The sequence below is a fragment of the Microtus oregoni genome, unplaced genomic scaffold (genome assembly GCF_018167655.1).
Source record: "Microtus oregoni isolate MIOR12 unplaced genomic scaffold, Mior012 000004F_ref0000308, whole genome shotgun sequence".
Taxonomy (NCBI): Eukaryota; Metazoa; Chordata; class Mammalia; order Rodentia; family Cricetidae; genus Microtus; species Microtus oregoni.
In genome coordinates, this window is record NW_024543063.1 from 32,913,044 (window position 1) to 32,932,085 (window position 19,042).

Genomic DNA, 19,042 nt, shown 5'->3' on the forward strand with positions numbered 1-19,042 from the left:
CCACTTGGACACTTGGCTATACTTGGAACTGTCTACATAAATACTTGTAAATATAGAAACAATTGAATATAGAGAAAGCAACCATTCTATGCTCTGCTAATTGTCCATATCCATGCTTTTAGCTTCCTTCCGCACAGGCCTTTTCCTGGGAAACAAACCCACACCTGTTTTCAACTCATCACACAGGGTTATGGAGACCCATATCTCCTAAGGGCTCAGGATCCCATTAGTGAGACTATGGATGTGAAATAAACATGTGGGCTCAAGTGTTTAAACACTGGCTCTCAGATGTGAATAAGCCTTGCTGTGAGCATGCACGATGACAGATGCAAACTGACTGTATCTGCCATGAGGGATTGTATCCCTTGAAACTGTGAGCCAATATAAGTCCTTCCTCCCGTACATTCTCTCAGGCGTCTGGTCTTAGCAATGAGAAAACCAACTAATACAATTGAAGATATCTACCAGCCAAAAACATATTCTCTCTCACTCACACACATTCTCTCTTCAACACACACACACACACACACACACACACACACACACACGAGAGAGAGAGAGAGAGAGAGAGAGCGCCCATTATTTCCTTATCCTATATAATAGCACAAAATGTGACAATATAATTTCTTTTCTTTTTCTGTTCTCCACCCTAAAGGCTCAGATTTTCCATCCCAGAAGTGGGAGAGCACACGAGTCCTGTCTAGTCAACACTCTAGACCTTGACTTTTCCAGGATCCTCTCTATGACCTCCTGCTGAGAGCTCCTGACTAGGGGAGTCTCTCAGCCTGTTGGCCACTGTCCTGAAATCTTCAGTAGATAATTGGGCCCAAGGGCCAAACAACCCATTCCCAGACCCTGGCCACTCTGCACTCCATGTCTCTCCCATTGGAATGGTACAGAACTGTAGAAAGGGAGACCTACAGGCTTGGTCAGCCATCCCAATGCAGCTTTAAATGAAACCATACATGCCTTGAAACAGCCACAAGATGAGAGGCAAGCCAGGTTGCTCACTCTGTCCCTGCAGTGTGCTCGGTGATAAAGAGCTAACTCACTTCGAAACATCCTTTCAGAGATTAGGACAAATTTTCCGCTGGATAATGGCAGATGGCAGAATGTCGTCAGCTGCTTGGCTACACGGCTGCAAGGGAAGGGTTTCCTCTGCGAGCTGACCCAAGTAACAGCAGTGCCAGTCGATTTCATGAGAGATCAAGCCAGGCGGCTGATTTGGATTAACCAGTGTAACGGTCCAATGGGCTAAATTAACTGTAAAATCTTCTAATTTTATTCAGGCATGTAAATAAGGGTCTGTGTCCACATACATCCAGTAGCCTATTTGCAACTAGCTCTCAACAGGCATGCTGCCCACATAAAGGGAGATGTCACTGCAGCTCTGGACTCGACAGTTTGGGTTTAAAACTTGTCTCTGGTCAGTCACAATCATGTACTGTTAAACCTGTGCCTTGGTTCACTTCTCTGAACCACAAGGATAATGGGTGCCTGGTATATGGAGTGAAGTGTTAAATGAGCTAATTTATAATATTGCTGCCATCACCACCATTATAATCAATATCACCATCATCAATGCCACCATAGCCATCACCGCAATCATTGCTATTCCTGTCACCATCATCTCCATCAATCATCACCATCATTATCACCGTCATCAACACCATCATAACCATAACCATTATCATAATCGCTATCACCATCATCAACTCCACGGTACTCATCATCACCATCACTACCTTCATCACCATCGTTATCACCACCACCATCATTATCCTAATCACCACCACCACCATCATCATCATCATCTTCACCACCATCACCATCACCAGGCCTCTTCAATCTGAACTGATGGATAGTACTTAGGACATAGGTTGTTGGGCCTCATGAGGCCCGGGTGTGAGGCCCATTGTCATTTCCTGAGCCTAACTTGAGTTGGCATGAAGCCTAGTGTAACTTCCCCAACATAGCTAGAGTTTGAAGACCTGTCTCTGGCTACCCCACCTAGACCCGCCTCTTCTCAGCTACCACTAGCATGGCAGAATATTATTGGCCCTTGTTCCTTATTCCACCTCAACCCATCCCAAGCTTCTCCACCCCCATCACAACCCTATATAAGTCCCTGCTTGATACCATTAAACGAGATCCTGCTTTGAAGGACTCATGACTCAGTGGATGTGTTTCTCCCCGGTGACGGAGCAGGGCAGGGCTGGGACACTCACTATCCCATTCAGCCCCAGGGAGAGTCCAGGGGTTCCGGCTCTGCCCCTGCTCTTTCTGTCAGAGAACCCCACAATAGATGGCGATGGTTCATGTACACACATCTTATGGGTCATGATTGCTAGAGACTGGAGGTGATAACTCTGCATAGCTGGGGAGGCATTGTTTACATTTGGGCCCTTGTCATTTACCCAGGCTCTGAGCATCAGGGGCAGCAGGGTGGAGGATAAGGGCCAAGGATCACCAACCAACGTCACAAAGTGACTAACCCAGAGGAGATATTTCACTCTCAAGATGAGAAAGCAAGTTGAGAGAGTAGAAGGCTTGCTTCATGTCAGGACAGGCCTTGGGCATTCCATCCTCTGGAATCCAGACCCTCTGTGATCCACACTTGCATCCTGTTGGTATAGATTCTAATGGATGCTTCCCAGTCAGTCGGGAGCTGAGGTGTAGAGGGAGCATTGTAGCTGAAGTGGTCAGGTACGCTTGGAAAGGAAACATGAGGCCCCTCCAATGTGGCAAGATCACTGTGGTGTCCTGAGCCATTAGGGAGAGAAGAGGGCCATGAAGGATAGAGGTCTGGAGACAGAAGGCAGAGAGGAACGGGAGCCTGGGGTTCCCGCTTTGGGCTGCATGGTGGAATCTTCTTGGAGTGTCCCATGCAGATCAATGGAATTACAGTATATGGGGCAGGACCCCCCCATGATAAATTCCAGTGTTTTCTAAGAGTTCCCTGAGAACTTTGCAGCTCAGCAGTTCGTCTTCCAATCTGCAGAGCCTTGAGTCTTTCCTTTCTTCGCGCCCGCCATAGTGCTGCCTCTTACACTGCCTCTCTCCTTTTCCTCTGGAGAGGTTCTTTTGTCCTGAGCCCTTAGAGAGCAGGGTGGAGGAGGGTCTGAGTGACGTCTGACAATGTCTTTCCCATCAACTTGAAGACTGACATCAACGAGCCACAAAGCATGGTTTCTCCTCTGCCTGGGGCCCTTGGTTGCCTGCCATGGGGTGTCAGCACTGAGAAAGCCTGTCTTCTTAGAGGGATACCCTGATACACACTGTGTGGCCTGAGGCTGTTCTGCCTGGTGTCCACCACAAGGCCGGTGGCTCATGAGGACCTGTTGCTGCTAAGGCTGTGGTGTCCGATGAGAGCCGAGGGATGAGCTCAACCCCCTCCCCCCGGGGGTGCACTCTGCAGGCCATGGCTATCCCACACCCACAAGTCCTTTGGTCCCTAACTCCACTCTGGTTTCCCAACCCCAACAAGGCTGCAGGGGTGGCGGTTCACCAACATCACTATTATCACAGATGCAGGGACCCTGTGTTCTAACTTGTGTTAAAGGAGAAATTCCCAGGCAGTATCTTCGTCAAGATTAAGGAGTGAATCAATCAGCAGGTCTTCTGCCAGTGTCTACAATGTGTCTAGCACTGGGCAGACACGCAGGGGAGGGCCATCAAGCCCTGGCTTGAGCCTGCCAGATGCTTCCAGCCTAATTAGAGCAGGAACATAGTCTGCCACCAGCAGTGATTAAGAGGCTCAGCACTTCTTAGCTTCGGACCAATAGCTCTGAGTTTACGGACTGGCCCAGAAATCATCTTTCAGAACCTCCAGCTCCTTCCCTAGAGACTCTGGTTTTCTGGGTAAACTGCTGTCATTATAATATCACCCATGTGGGCCACAGAAACCATGACTCAGCAGGTACTGTCCTACCCCAGATACCCTGACTGGATATGTCCGCATGGCTGTGGGCTGAGTGTTTACCAGCACCCAAGTTCCACCCCCAGCACCACAAGGATCACACACACACACACACACACACACACACACACACACACGACAAAACTCCTGGGTCTCAGAACGATGCCTCTAAGAAGCCAAGAGAGGGAAGAAGGGGACAAGATCTCCTGAGTAAATTGAGAGCATGGGGACCTTGGGGGAGGGTTGAAGGGGGAGGGGAGAGGCAGGGAGGGGAGCAGAGAAAAATGTAGAGCTCAGTAAAATTCAATAATTTTATTGTAGGGATTGTATAGCCCTACAAGCACCGGCAACAGGAAGCTCAGCTGACCTTGCAGAAGCACAGTGACTCTACATTAGAGCAGACAAGAGCTTGGCATGGCTAACAGCCCAACAGGAAGAGGCAGAGGTTCTGCAGAAACAGGAGTTTGTGGTCCTCCCAGCAAACCCATTCCTTCATGCACGTTCCTTCTGTCTCTTCCCTAGAGTGCCCTGGCCTGGGCGGTCCCCACCTCATCTCTACAGTTTGTAGATATGCCAGATGGGCACCGCCTGGCCCTCTAGAGTGCATTAGGGTTTGCACTGGGCTAATGTTCTTCTCGGGATGACTACAGATTTATGTCTGAGAGTTGCAAGCTGGAAAGGCCACATGTTTGCCCTCGAGACGCTTCACGTGCAATTTGGGAATTTGGGAAATGCTCAAAATAGCGTTTGCCCATAAAATTGCCTGAAACGCAGTCCAAATGTGTCTGTAAAAGTTGACCCAGCAACGAGTGATTGTTATTAGTTCATCTGCTTCCAGCTTCCAGGCAGGGCTGGGCGTCGATTCAGTCAGGTGCCTGTGAACTTAGGGTGATCTCAGAGGCGCAGATGGGGGCATCTCACGTTCTGCTGGCAGCTGACCTGCATGCAGTACTGGCAAGCCCTTCTAAGGCATTCCCCTTAAGGTAAATTCCTGATCTATGGATCAGGATGCAGGGAAAAGGGCAGGTTAAGAGATGGCAAAATTAAAACCAGTCTCCCCACCTGAAGGAGTAGGCTGCAGCCCACAGGGCTTCCTCTTGCTGCCATGTTTTTGACTTGGCAAAAGAAGCGTCCCATGGCCTGAAACCCTCTCTGACCTACACAGCTGTCACAACCGTCACATTTCCAGACTCTGTCGACTCTCCAGGAGGACATAGATCCCCATGAGCAATGCCAGCCCCTGTCTGTGTTCTCTGTGATACCATACGGACAGCTAGACATCATGCTCTTTGTGCACGTGACACCAGGGAATGCAAATCGGGGCATAGTGAGATGCCGCCCCACGATACCCCCCCCGAGACAACTAGGAGGAAAAAATGCCAGTACTTGAGTGGTGTGGGAGAGTCAGAGCTTTCTGTGCAGCGCGGGGGGGGGGGGGGGGGGGGCATCATCCCAGTGCTGGGAAAGCAATTACCACGTTGTGACAATGACTGTGATTTAGGCAGCTAAGTTTCTTCTGGCCAAAGGAGAGGGTGCTGTGGGGGGTCTGGGGAACTGTGGGGGGTCTGGTGTCCCTTGGTCAAGCCTCAGACCTCCCATGTTGTAGCTGGGTGACCTTCAGTCATTTACTTGACCTCTGTTCTTCATCCTTTGCCTCTCAACACTGTGGGACCCAAATAAATCACACACACACACACACACACACACACACACACACACACGACGGGGGGAGGGGTGGTCTGGCAAGGGCCTTCCAGCTCCTCTAGCCCCACCCCTAAGCCCCAGTTCCATTCTAGAATGTTCTCTTTGCTCACGCCTTCTAGCCACCCAGGTTGGCTTTCATCTTCAGTCGCAGACCTTGCCCCAGGATCTTTGCACTAGCCAGCCTTGCTATCTGAAATGTTTCTTCCCCTTTTCTTCCTCATCTCCCTCTCCGCTTCTACTTCTCTCTCTCCTCTCCCTTGCCCTTGTTCCCTCCCTCTTTTCTTTCTCTCTCCTTCCCCATCTCCATCCCTCCCACCCTTTTTTATCTCTTGTGCTGTTTCTCCCTCTTCTTTGGGTGTCCTGTGTCTGGGGAAACACATTCAGGACCATATATGTATCCAACAATTGGACACTGAATTAATTCTCTTTCTTGGTTTCAAAGCCATACCCCAGGGAACACATTCCGATTTCTCATTGGCCATCTTGACCCTGGTACCCATCACTCATAGGGAGGAATTTGGCACACTGAATAAAATGACTTGGGGTGAGGTGGGGCTCAGGGAGAGGGAACGGAGGATGGTGGAGGGAACATCGTGAGCCATGGTCAAAGCTGTTAATCATATGAAGGGAATGGGAGAACATACTCTGCATGCCACCTACACCTGGTGTGTGTGCACACATGTGTGTGTGCGCTTGCACGTGTGTGTGTGTGTGTGTGTGTGTGTGTCTGTGTGTGTGAGAGAGAGAGAGAGAGAGAGATTCCACAGGCCATTCCAACACTGTTTCCCTCCTCAGATTTCTAGACCCTTGGAAGGTTCTAGATAGAACCCAGGCCCTGTGGTACTGAGAAGACCCCACAAGAACAGCGGGACGTCTTTGTGGGTGGAAGTTGGGATGGAAACCGCAATTCTGAGGCAAAGAGACTAGATTCAAGTCCCGGGAAAGCTGCTCAGCCTCGCTACCCCAGTTTCCCCATCTTTACTGGAAGACTAAGACCCACCACCAGCCGGCCCTGGTCACTGTCCACCTCAGGTGTGTCAGGCCTGTGCAGGGAGAACCACCACCATTACCCAGGGCAGTGAGCTGGCCAAACTCCTGACACACTGCTCAGATCCAGGCTTCCACTCCCAGGCACATTTGAGGGGATGCTGACGGGCATCCCAGGTGTTGGGCACTGCACAGAGACTCAAACTGGTTGGAAGGGTGACTGCTTCGTTGGCCACACAGCTGGACAGATTCTCTTCCTCCTGCCCCTTTGCTGGTGTCCCAAGGAGAAGGCAGGAATTCTGACAGGGGAGGCTGAAAGATGGGTCCCCATTGCCCCATCCAGATGATCTGTTGGGGCTCCTAAGCCCCAGAAAAGGCCAGCGCCTGACAGGGCCTCACCCTGTGGCTCCCAAGGGCCCTGTCAATCAGACCCAGGCAGGGCGCCTGGGACAGGCTGGCGGCTTGAAAGAAAGCCGGGCATTGTTTTGAAGGGTTAACCCATTGGCTTCTTGGGTTTCACCGGGAAGCCTGTGTGGCCGCAATGGCCAATTTAGTATTTGTCGGGAGCTGGGTGAGGCTAGCCTGAGGAGCAGCTTGCAGGCCATAGGTATGCCTGTGGTCATGACTTATGGAAGATGCGGGGCGGGGGGAGGGGTGCATTCTAATCCCATATTTGGTGATGTGGTGGGCTTTCAGGCCTCCCTGGCTTTCATTTGGCAGGGTCTTAATGAGAAACCCCAAAAGGATTTAAAACGCTCCCTTTCCCAAGGACAGGAAATAAATGGGAAAGTTCTAGGGAATTAGGGGAAACCCCCGAAACGAGCTAGAGACAGCGGCCTTTGTTGTCTGTGTGTCTGTCACACACACATGGAAGAGAACAAGAGGGTGTGTGAGAGACAGTGTGGGAACACCTGTGTGGGTCTGAGAGAGGCAGAGATACGGGGGGTAGGGGGTGGAGAAAGAGGGAGAGGGAGAGAGAGACAGAGAGAGAGACAGAGAGAGAGAGAGAGAGAGAGAGAGAGAGAGAGTCAAGGCAGAGAGAGACAGAAGAAAAGATGGGGAAGAGGGACAGAGATGGAGAGAGATAGAAAGATACAAAGAAACAGGGAAAGAGACAGAAAGGAGTCAAATAGACAAGGAGAGACAGAGAGACCCTGGGGATGGGTAGCTGGCTCTCTACTCTCCTCTTAGGTGCTTTCTGGTCCTCAAGGTCAGTGTTCTGAGGCTTCTGGGATGAAGTTTCTGGCTAGCAAACAGCCTGTCTTCCAGTTAGGCTGGAGAAGGGGCTGAGCAAACCTTTGTCCATGAGTGGACAGATATTAGGCAAAAAAGCCACCTGAGGAAGAAACTTATAATTGCATGAGTCCACACTGCGGCTTGCTCAACAAGTCAGACGGGGAGAATGAGTGACGTCACAGAGGGAGGAAGAGGAACAGCACCTGGTCCCCGCCATTCACTTCCCTTCTGTCTCATCGGCAGCACAGGCACCTGGCCACACGTCGACTGGAAGAAGTGTGTGTGGCCTTCCCCTGTGGACAGAACTATATCCAAGCAGTAGTTTTCAGCTTTGTGCTTGGTAGCTGCACCCCTGCTGTGGTTTGAGTGTGTGTCCCCAAAAGGTAATATATCATAGGCTTGAGCCCAAGCTTGGTGAAATTGGAAGGAGGTTACATTTTCAAGAAATGGGGCTTGGGGGAGTCTTCAGGTTCTTGAGGGTGATCCAGCAGGGTCGCTGGGACCCCAGGGTCATCTCTTCTTTCTGAGCTCGCCAGCCCTGACGGAAGTGGTTTTGCTCTGCCCCGATGTCTAATCTCTTGTCACCCCTCAAATGAGCAGGGCTTCCTGTTGGTGCACCTTCAGGACCTGCTTCTGTTGTCTAGATCAGACCACATTCTACCTGGATGCTTGGAGATCAAAACAGCAGAAGCAGGGGGCCTGCCTTGGCTGTCCAGTAGGAGATCCCTCCAGAGGCCACCTTCTCGCTGGGGCTCTGGCCGATCTGGCGGAGACCCTCAGGAATGCACCATAGAACATAGAACAAGTGTTTACCTGACCCACCCTTCTTCCCTCTCCACCTTATCCAACACCCCAGCTCATTCCCATGTATGTCACCCAGCTTCTAAATCCTGTTCAGGTGATAGCCTCCCCAAGATGTGTGAAGACTGGCAGCTGGTGGCATCAGGCGACCAGGTTCTGTGGCTAAGAAAAAAAAAATCTACATATCTATATATATGTGTGTGTGTGTGTGTGCATGTGTGTATGTATTTGTAAATGATGTGAATGATGTGAATTTATAAATACGTGAATGTACACACACATACATACATACATGCATACATACATACACACATGTGAGTGTGTATGTCCAAACCTCTGCCACTGGGAAGCTGAGGCCCAAAGAAAGTAAGAAACTCTCTGCAGCCACATGGGAGCCTTTGGTGGCAGCATCTGCATTACAGCCAAATGCTCCTGACTTCGGGACACCAGCTGGTCCTAGATTTAACAGACAGACAAAGCAGGCCCAGATTCAACGCTGTGCACCTTACCATCTCCCAAGACTTTATGAGATATGAGCTGGAGTCACTGTGTCCTGGCCCTCCCTTCTTCCCACACAGCTATCCTTTTTCAACAAGTAAAAAGAATGGAAATTTCTGTGTGAGGGACTTGGAACATTCCATACCGTGGGGCTATGGGGGTCATAGAGTCAGGTCACCGTTAATGCTCTCAGTCGTGGTCATGGCTGTGACCAGTGAAGCCCTTCAGGATCTGAGCAGTGGCTATGAGCCAAATGACAGGCAGTTGTGCAGAGGGGGACACAAGGAGGCTAGAGGTAGTACAGCCACGAGCTGATCCGGGGTTTCCCTTTTCCACTTTCAGGGACTTAACCAGCCAGGAAAGAATGTGCCACGGTCAGCACAAAACCAGGACGGTCTGTTGGAATTCTGCTGAGCTGGGGGAACTGGACTTCAGGGCCATTTACAAAATGCAGAAGGGGCCAGGCAGGGTTGGTAGCATCTGACCTGGCAGCCGGGGTGACTTCCATGCCACTGGGGTGACCATGTATTGGGACCACACATGCACTCCCGTTGACTGGTGGGTTCGGGCTCAGGAGCAGCTCTGGTAACGTTGGCATCAGCCCAGGCAGGAAACCTGGGCGGGGGGGGGGGGGGGGCTCTACCTGGTGAGGTCCTAATGGTCATGGCTCACAGGGAGGTTGGAGACAAAACAAACCAAAGTTGGCTTTTTTGATCTGTGAGGTTTCTGAAGGGCAAGCTCATCTTGGTGATGTCTTTGTCTCTGTTTCTCGGGGTTCCTTCCCCTCGGGCCACATGTAGCAATTCTCGACCACCAGTGCTGACGGGTGAGGTGACTAGACGAACAGAGAGATGAGGGGAAAGGGAGAAAGAGAGGGAAGAAGGAAGAGAAGGCATGGTGGATGGGGACAGGAGGCCAAGAAAGCCTCTCCTATCTCCCCTGTAAACTCACCTGCTGCCCTGAATATCCCTCCCGACTCAGCAAGCCTCGAGGAGTCCCCATAGGTGGACACAACACAGGCCAGAGCAATTTGTCCTCTGCAGAGTTCTCACTACACAGTCAGGCAGAAGGGAAAACAAAGGTGGGGAGGGGGAGACTGCGTGCGTACATGCGTTTATGTATGTGTGTTTAGGGAGGTATGTATTAACTGTGGTCAGTAGGCCTCATCCACTGGATGGAGACAAGTCTTTCTGTGCATCTGTACTGTCACACCTGCCAACTCTCGACCTCCCCAGGGGAGGCAGGAACTAGAGACCAAAGCCTTTCCAGACTGTGACTCTGATCTTAGACGGGCGTGTCTCTGTGAAGCCCGGTCCCCCAGTGCAGTCTCTTCCCCGAGTCTAGCATTCAATCCTGCACAGGTGGGTCTGAGGATGGCAGGGGTGTTTGTGAGGATGGTTGGCCGCGCCTCTGCGTGGGGCTGCCATTCAGATAAGGGGGCCAAAGTCAGAGCTGGCATTTGCCTGATTGTGTGCATGTGTGTGTGTTGGTTGTGTGTGATTCTGTACATACACATGCATACCCGGGGTGCACGTGATCATGTGTGTAGATATCTGCGCACACTGGGGTCTAGAGCAATGGCTGGCCTCGTGACCTGTGCACTGGAACTCCAAGACCGGCTTTTCCTGGACTGTTTATTTGTTCCTGTCAGGGGACAGTGAGTGACATTTTGTTTTCTGGGCCCATTTGTCTGTGTGACATCTATGAGGGGCTTGCATTCCTCATTCTTCAGTCCCCCTACAGGAAGGAGCCTGGGACTCTGTGAGCAGCAGGAGGCTGGCCTCACCACCCTGGGATGCTATAGTATTTCTTCTCCTGGAGGGCAGCTGGCCTGGTTTCCTGGGGTCAGGACAGCGCTGCAGATGTGATCCTGTTCTCCATGGGTGTTAGTCCTATGGGGGTGCGGGCGGGGGTGCGGAAGTTCAGGTGTTGAAAAGATGTTAATATCATCCCACAGAGTTGCTTTTAGTTGGAACAAGTCTCCCTATGAAGCCCAGACTGGGTTTAAACTCATGGCAATCCTCCTGCCTCAGCCCCCTGAGGGCCACTGGTATGCACCAGCATGCCTGGCTGATGATGAAGTTCTCGGGTTGGTATGTAAGCCCCCAGTTCACGCAGCATAGAGAAAGTGGTCCTGACAGAACAGGAGCTCGCCCATCAGTCACCTAGCCTCCACCATCCAGCAGGTGCAGCTACTGCTTGGCCGTGTAACTCACAGGCAGATCCACGTGTAAACCGCAGATGCCTATGCCATGGGAGAGGTGATGCTCCCCCATCCTGTCACCCGCAGATGAAGTGAGATGCCTTGCTGCTGACTAGACAAGTAATTTCTGGCTGATAGAGATGGAACATTGTTCCTGTCTCCCTGCTAGGAAGCAAACCTGTCTGCCAGTGATCACAGATAGCCATGGTTTTCGGTTATGGGTCTTGAAATGAGCTCTGGATGGTGACAGCGACGTTGCCTAGGAACCTGGAAGGCGGAGATCCTCTGCACTTTCCACCCGCACAGCCTAGTGGGAAGGGCCAGACAGAGCTGAGGCTCTTAGAACTAGGATATGGAGAATGCCTGGGAACCACGAATCGAGCATATGGGCTAAGGGGGCCTGGGTGGTGCTGGGGACACAGGCATTTCTGGGTCTGACATGGGAGGGGAACCTGGAGAAGGAAGGACAGGAAGACAGGGCAGACCGCTCTTGCTCTGAGAATTTCTGTGGCTCCCATGTCCCTTTCCCTTCCCTGTACTGGCACCGCTATGTAGACGCGGTGAGCCCCTTGGCTCCTTCAGCTGAGCATAGGCCGCTTGTGCAGAAGTGTGAGAGTTAATGCTAGTGTGTGTGACGCAGCCAACCACCAAACCCAGGTGTGGCTGTGCGCAGGCATCCAGCACGCCGCACCCTACTCACTAGGGAGGCCAGGCCACCCCACCAGCACCTTGGTGGAAACAGGGCAGAAATGAAACTCTAGACTCCAACACATTTGCCTCTCTGTGTGTCCCCCGCAGCCCTTGGTGGGCCTGTCCCTTTCTACTGCTCTGCGGGACCCACTCCTGTCGCCCATGGCTGCCTCCTCTGGCTCGAGCATGTTTCAACTCTCATCAAAGAGACACAGCAGGCATCTCTGTGTCAACACAGATACTCACCCCCCCTTCTCTCTTGTCCATCGCCGGAATCATAAACCAGGCTAAGTTTAAAAAGTCAAATGTGTCTGGCTGGTAGCCTGCTTATGTGAGCAGTGGAAAAAAGCCGAAAATAAACCCTGCAAGTTGATGACTCTGTGCCATTGGTGGAAACCGTGCCCAGATTGGGGCAAAAAGGAAAGAACTGCGGCTTATCATGCATGCAGCATCCACGGGCCCTCTATGGCCGTGAAGGTGTGGTTCTTTACCTCATGATGCATGCAGCATCCACGGGCCCTCTATGGCCGTGAAGGTGTGGTTCTTTACCTCATGGTTGTCCTTCCTGGGGCATCACAGACCTCCCTGCCCAGAGTAGGACCTTGATGCCTGGACTTGAAGAGTCTCCCTCCTTATCTGCTTACAGTGGGGCTTGGCTGGTGGAAGTCTGTGTGTTGGCTAATTTTATGTCAACTTGACACAAGCTAAAGTCACCTCAATTGAGAAAATGTCTCCGTAAGGTTGGGCTTGGGAGATGAGACCGTTGAGAGCAGTGCAGACAATAGAGGCCTGGCTTGTGGGGTTTCTGAGGGAAGCAGAGACTCCACCAGGCCATTTGTGTGAAGAATCTCTGGGGTCTGATCCCTGGAGCTGAAGAATCAGCTGTGATTAACAAGAGACCAGAACCACTGAAGTCAAATCTTTGCTTTGCTGGAACAATGAATGCTGGCCAGCTGTGGCTGGAGGATCCACTGTGATTAAGAAGAGGCCGGCATCGTTGACGTGATGTCTCCTGGGAAGTGTTTCCTCAGGGTCAGCACACAGAAACTGTGTTCCAGAAGTGGCCAAGGCTGTACGTTGGGCTGTCGTTTCAATGGTCATAGGTAAGAGTCACCCAGGTGGTACTGGTTTTGAAGGCGTGAAAGAGCCATGAAGATCAGCTGAGGCTTGGTGCTATGGCAGAGATGCAGTCCCTGAAGAGAGCATAGATCCCAGCATTTTGGAGATGCCAGTACCATGGGATCACCACCAAGAACAGCAGCAGCCATGGAGTGGAGCCAGCTTGAGCGTAGAAGACAAACTTGAGTCTCCCAAGCCCCGTGGAGGAGTCCAGAAGGTCCTGAGTGGATCCCAGATACTGGACAGTGAGTTATTCACGCTGTCAGAGTTTGGTTTTGCTCTGTTCAGTGTGGTTGTGCCCTGGTTCTTTCTTCTTGAGGTAAGGGAATCTTAGCTTACTTTTTATTTCATAAGAGCCTGCAGTCCAGAGAATTCATTTTAAAAGAGATTTTAAGGTTTAAAAAGAGACTTTGGATTTCTTTAAAGTGATTGAATTTTAAAGTGTTTGAACTTGTAAAGACGGGGGAACTTTCTAAGTTTGTATAATGTTTTATATCGTTGTGTTGATATTAATGCTGACCTTGGCCATGGATGAGAAAGGAGAGGTTGTGGCTTCACAGTGATGTGTTTGTGTGTCAAAATGACAAGGGGACAGCTGTGCTGGCCAGTTTTACATTAACTTGACACAAGCTGGAGTCATCAGAGAGGAGGGGGCCTCGGCTGAGAAGATGCCTGAAGAAGATCAGTTGTGAGCAAGACTGTGGGGCGTTTACTTAATTAGTGTTAGTGTGGGAGGGCCCAGTCCGTTATGAGTGATGCCACCTGTGAGCTGGTGGTCCTGAGTTCCATAAGAAAGCAGGCTGAGCAAGCCACATGGAGTAAGCCAATAAGCAACACCCCTCCATGGCCTCTACATCAGCTCCTACCTCCACGTTTCTGCTGTGCTTGAGTTCCTGTCCTGACTTCCTTCCATGACGGACTATGATGTGGAAGTGTCAACCAGATAAACCCTTTTCTACCCAGTTTGCTTTGGTCATGGTGTTTCGGCACAGCAATGGTGACCCTAAGACAGCCTGTGTCTCCGTTTTACCTGTCTTTTCTTCATTTTTCTTGCACCCAACCATGGCTGGTGCCCTCAGACCTGCAGGGCCGAGTTTTGAAGATGGCTGCAGTCCCGGCAATAGGAAGTGAGGTAACACGGTGTGTCATAGTCCCTGCCATTGGAGCATATTCTCCTAACTTCCTGGGTGAGGAAGGAGCTCTTCAGAGAGCAGGGGAAGTGCCTTTGCACCTGCTGGGCTGGCTCCAGCACCCCTTGAAGTCACTCTCTTCCCACTCATCCCATGTGTTTGTCCTGGGCTGTGTCTGATCACAGTTTCTATAGCATTTTTTTTAAATTATCTTTGAACAAGCACCATCCTCCTGCTTGACACAATTTTATCCCAAACTGTGCAATGATTTGGGTGGGCTATACAGCTTTTTTTCTTAAAGTATATCATTACTGGTTGGGTGTGGAGGTTCACGCCAGTAATTCTAGTACTCAGGAGACTAGGGGGACTGTGAGTTTGTGGTTAGCCCAAGTTGTTTAAGCAGACTGTCTCCAAAAAGGAAATTATGGAGCCAGGGTGGTAGCTTGGTCTGTAAACTGCTTGACGCACAGACGTGAGGATCTGAGTGTGAACCCCAGAACTCACATAAAAGCTGCACGCAATGGTGTAATAACAGTGCAGGGGAGCAGAAACAGGAGGGTCTCTGGGTCTCACTGGCCAGCCAGCCTAGCTGTGCGTCCCAGGCCAGTGAGAGACAATGGCCCCCCCCAAATAAGATGGGCATGGGCTGCTTAGATTTATTGCCAGCTTGGTACAATCTAAAGTCACCTGGGAAGAGGGAACCTCAACTGAATAATTAATTACCCAAACAAGATTGCCCCATGGCCATGTCTGTGAAAGACTGTCCTGACTGATGTTTGACATGAGAGGGTACAGCCCACTGTGGGTGGCACCATCCCAGGTAGGTGTGGTATACCTGGGCTGCATAAGAAAGTTCAGCATGAAGCAGGGAGCAAGCCAATAAGCAGTGTTCCTTCATGTCTACCTCAGGCCTTAAGTCTCTGCCCTGACTTCCTTCAGTGATAGACTGTGACCTGGAACCAGAAATAAACCCTTTCCTCCCCAAGTTGCTTTTGGTTGTAGTGTTTATCACAGCGATAGAAAACAAACCAGAGCAGGACAGCTTCTGAGGAATGACAGCTTGTCCTCTGCCCTGCGCGCACGCACACACATGTACACACACACACTTCTACACATATACATACATATATACACATACATGTATACATATGCACATACATATACACACATACATGTACACATACATACACACAGATATAAACACTAAAAACTTGTAATCTTTTATGCATGCATCATGGGAACTGCCCCCTTCCTAGGGAGTGTACCACAAACCTGAGGGACTTCCTAGACCCTCCTCACAGGCTATAGAGCCCCCATCCACACGGCCATATTTGTGGAAGGTAGAAGGCTGGTGGCAGTCAATGCCCGAGCAGACAGCAGAGATCAGCCGTCACACGCAGCGCCCGCACCCGCTGCTCTCTCGGCCAGCTTATGCTTCCTCTACCAACACAGAGCTCAGGAAACCCCTCACATCCAAAGGATGTCTTGGTGTCACAGCTCCTCCCTACCCTGCATCCATGGCCTAAGCACTGGCTAACTGTGTCTGGGTACCAACTGGGGTGGGTAAGGCCACACTGCAGCTGCAAATTCACCCTGAAATCTCAGGGACTTCCCAGGGCCAATGTCTGTCTCCTGCTCATACTGTGTTCCCATGAAAGCCCTGTGGTTCCCAGCTCACACTGCTGCTCGGGCTGCAAGCTGGCAGACAGAGGCAATAATCTGAACGCAGTGAACGGCAGAGTGTGGAGAGCCACCTGGGCCCAGCGTGGACAGGCTGCTGCCGCCACTCTGGCCACTGCTTTCCCCAACCTCGTGGGAGTCTGGGCACACAAACCCTGCTGCATGTGAAGAAAGAGGGCATTAAGGCAAAGTGGTCTCCTTCAGACCTCTTCCCCAGCACCGTGCCACAGTGCCTATCTGCCGGCTTCCCTGCTCATCCTGCCATGGGCTCTTTTCCTCCACCACCTTTCCTCTGTGCAGAGCTCAGGGCCCTGCGTGAGGAACCTGATTGCATGATCCTACCCACCAGCGCTCTGGGCAGAGCACCTGCAGCCAGCACAGAGCTCTGGCTTCCCTCAAGTGCCACAACTGTTTCTTCATCCACTGGAAAATGCTGACCAGTCATGACCGGTCTGGCGCCTGCCACATCTGCTTGTCTCCCGCTCTGTTTGGGTCGCTCCTGGCGGGATAAACAAGGTAAACAGCATGAGGGCTGAGACCGTCTGCTCTGCTCAGAGGATGTGGACCCTGCCAAGATGAGTGTGGCCGCCAACCTCGAGGGTGAGCAAGCCAAGGACAAATACGTTTCACAGACACCGCTGAGTGGAAGCACAAACATTTAACAATCGATAAGGACGAAGAGAAGAAAGGAACGGTCCTGCTGTTGGTTTCAAATGAACAAGGATGGGCTTTAATAGCCCCAGCTACCGCGTCCAGAGACCCAGAGCTTCTCCTCTCAACTTTGTTAAGCCATGGCTCCCAGAACATGCGTGTCTAAATGGTGACACCCGAGCCCAACACAGGGGCTTCATGATTTGGGTCTCAGTTTCCCTCCCAACAAAGTGAGGATAATAAAATGTTTTCATCCCCAACAATGCAAGTACAATGAATTGATCAGGGCTCACACAGCTGTGGTCCTTTCCATCACCATCACCATTGCAATCACCATCACCACCATCACCACCACCACCCCATCATCGCTATTGTTACTGTCCCTAGCACCATCATCCACGACATCGCTGCCATCACGGTTTAGGAACCCGGGAACCTGCAGCCATCACTAGCCAGATAAGCAAGCTGGACATCAGAAACTGGAAAGTCATGGGTGATGATTATGGAGGGGTAGACCCATCTCTAGCTTCACTTTTACCAACTGTAGGTGGAGCAGTAACAGCCCACCCTGCCTAACTAGACTCTGGACAGAGCTTTGTTCCTGCTAACTCCGAACTGTAGCCAGGATGGTATTTCGGGAGGTTGGAGGGTGCAGCCTTGCTGGAGGAAGTACATCACTGATGGTGGCCTTTGAGACCTTAAGGTCCCACTCTACTGGCTGTGTGTGCTCTCTGCTTCCTGTGTGTGGATAAAACTCCATCTCTGGGCTTCCTGTTCCTGCTGTCACCTTCCCATCATGATGGACTCTCTGTCTAGAGAACTCTCTCTAGGGAACTGTAAGCCAATATACCCACTTTTTCCCTCAACTGTGCTTGGTCAGGGTGTTTCATCACAGCCTCAGAAAAGCAGCCTATGTGCCCTATGTAATAAAATTTGCATGCCAGGCAGCAAATACCATAAAACTAGGCTGACTACCAGGTCTCCCTGCTTCCTGGGATGGAGTCTGGCCTTGGGTCTTTATGTACTGTTCCAGCTGAGAAGCCAGCACAGGCTGACTTCACTGGGGTCCTGACCTGAGGTGTTGCTCATTTTGCCTGCCTCAGGACCTTTGCATCTGGGTTGCTGCTTTTGGGACCGGCATCCCTACCTCTTTCCTGGGTCAGGGCAAGGTTGGGGAGGGTGCTCCTTTCCATTCTGTAGTGATATTTTGTTTGTATTTTATTAAATAAAGCTTGCCTGTATTTCAGAGGGTAAAAGGGTTGCACTGATCAGTCTTACAGATCAGGCCGTGGTGACACACACCCTTAATCCCAGTAGCCACACTAGTTTGCCTTAGAAACCAGGTGGTAGGGGTGCACGCCTTTAACCCCAGCCCTAGAGAGGAATATAAAACGGGAGGAGACAGCTCTCAGTCACAGTCTCATTCTGGATTCCTGGAGGCAGGATCGCCATTTTTGGACTAAGATAGAGGTAAGAGCCAGCAGTGGCTGACTGCTTTTCTGGTCTTCAGGTTGAACCCCAATATCTGTCTCTGGGTTTTTATTAGTCATGCTATACTGTTCTCTTCAGATCTGACCAAAATCATGACTTTTGAGAGATACCTTCCTTGGCCCACCCCACACAAGGCTGCTTTGTCCAGAGCTAACCACAACTCAAGTCTGTTCTGCCTGTAAACTTGGGTTTCTGTCTCTGAGCTCTGTGACACCATCTCTCTGGAGCTGTAAGTATTGTCTACTGTGAGTGAGTGAAGGAATGAGTGAGTGAATGGATGGATGGGTGAGTGGATTAGCGATGCACACAGCCTGAAATACTCATGTTCTTAAAGGCTCACTCCTGTTGCTTGGCAGGAGGCCAGACCGGTAGCCTCTGAGTTCCCCCACTCAATTTCAAGTTTTCTTCAAACCTCCCCTTTCTCTCCTCCTGAACAGAACCCACAGTCACTGACTGAAACCATCCCAGAAGCCTCAGGCCCCTCGCTCACCATCCACGATGCATCCAGACACAGATACAACCCCACAGCCCTGTGGAAGTGCACAAGGCACAGGGTTCCCAGAGCCAATCAGGGCAAGGAACTGTCCCTCCTGGCACCCTGTCCCTGCTCTGGATTGAATTAGGGTCTTCCATCGGTCACCAGGAGCATCCTGTGGTACTTCTCCCAACCATTACCTTGTGCTGAAGATGGTGTTCTTCAGGCCATCTGGATTCCAGCAACAGGCAAGACTTTGTGGAGCCTGTACTGAAAACTCAGAAAGTCCTTGCTGCTTCAACAGCCCCTCAGGGACAAAGACACAGTTGAGTGCTATCTGCTGTTAAAGAGGGCAGTGGCCAGTCAGTGGGAAGCTTGTGTTTGTCGTGGAAGGCGTAGGAATGAAGTCAGAGGGGACATCCACTGGGCTGCTGCTTCTCCTGGTCCTGGACCATTTA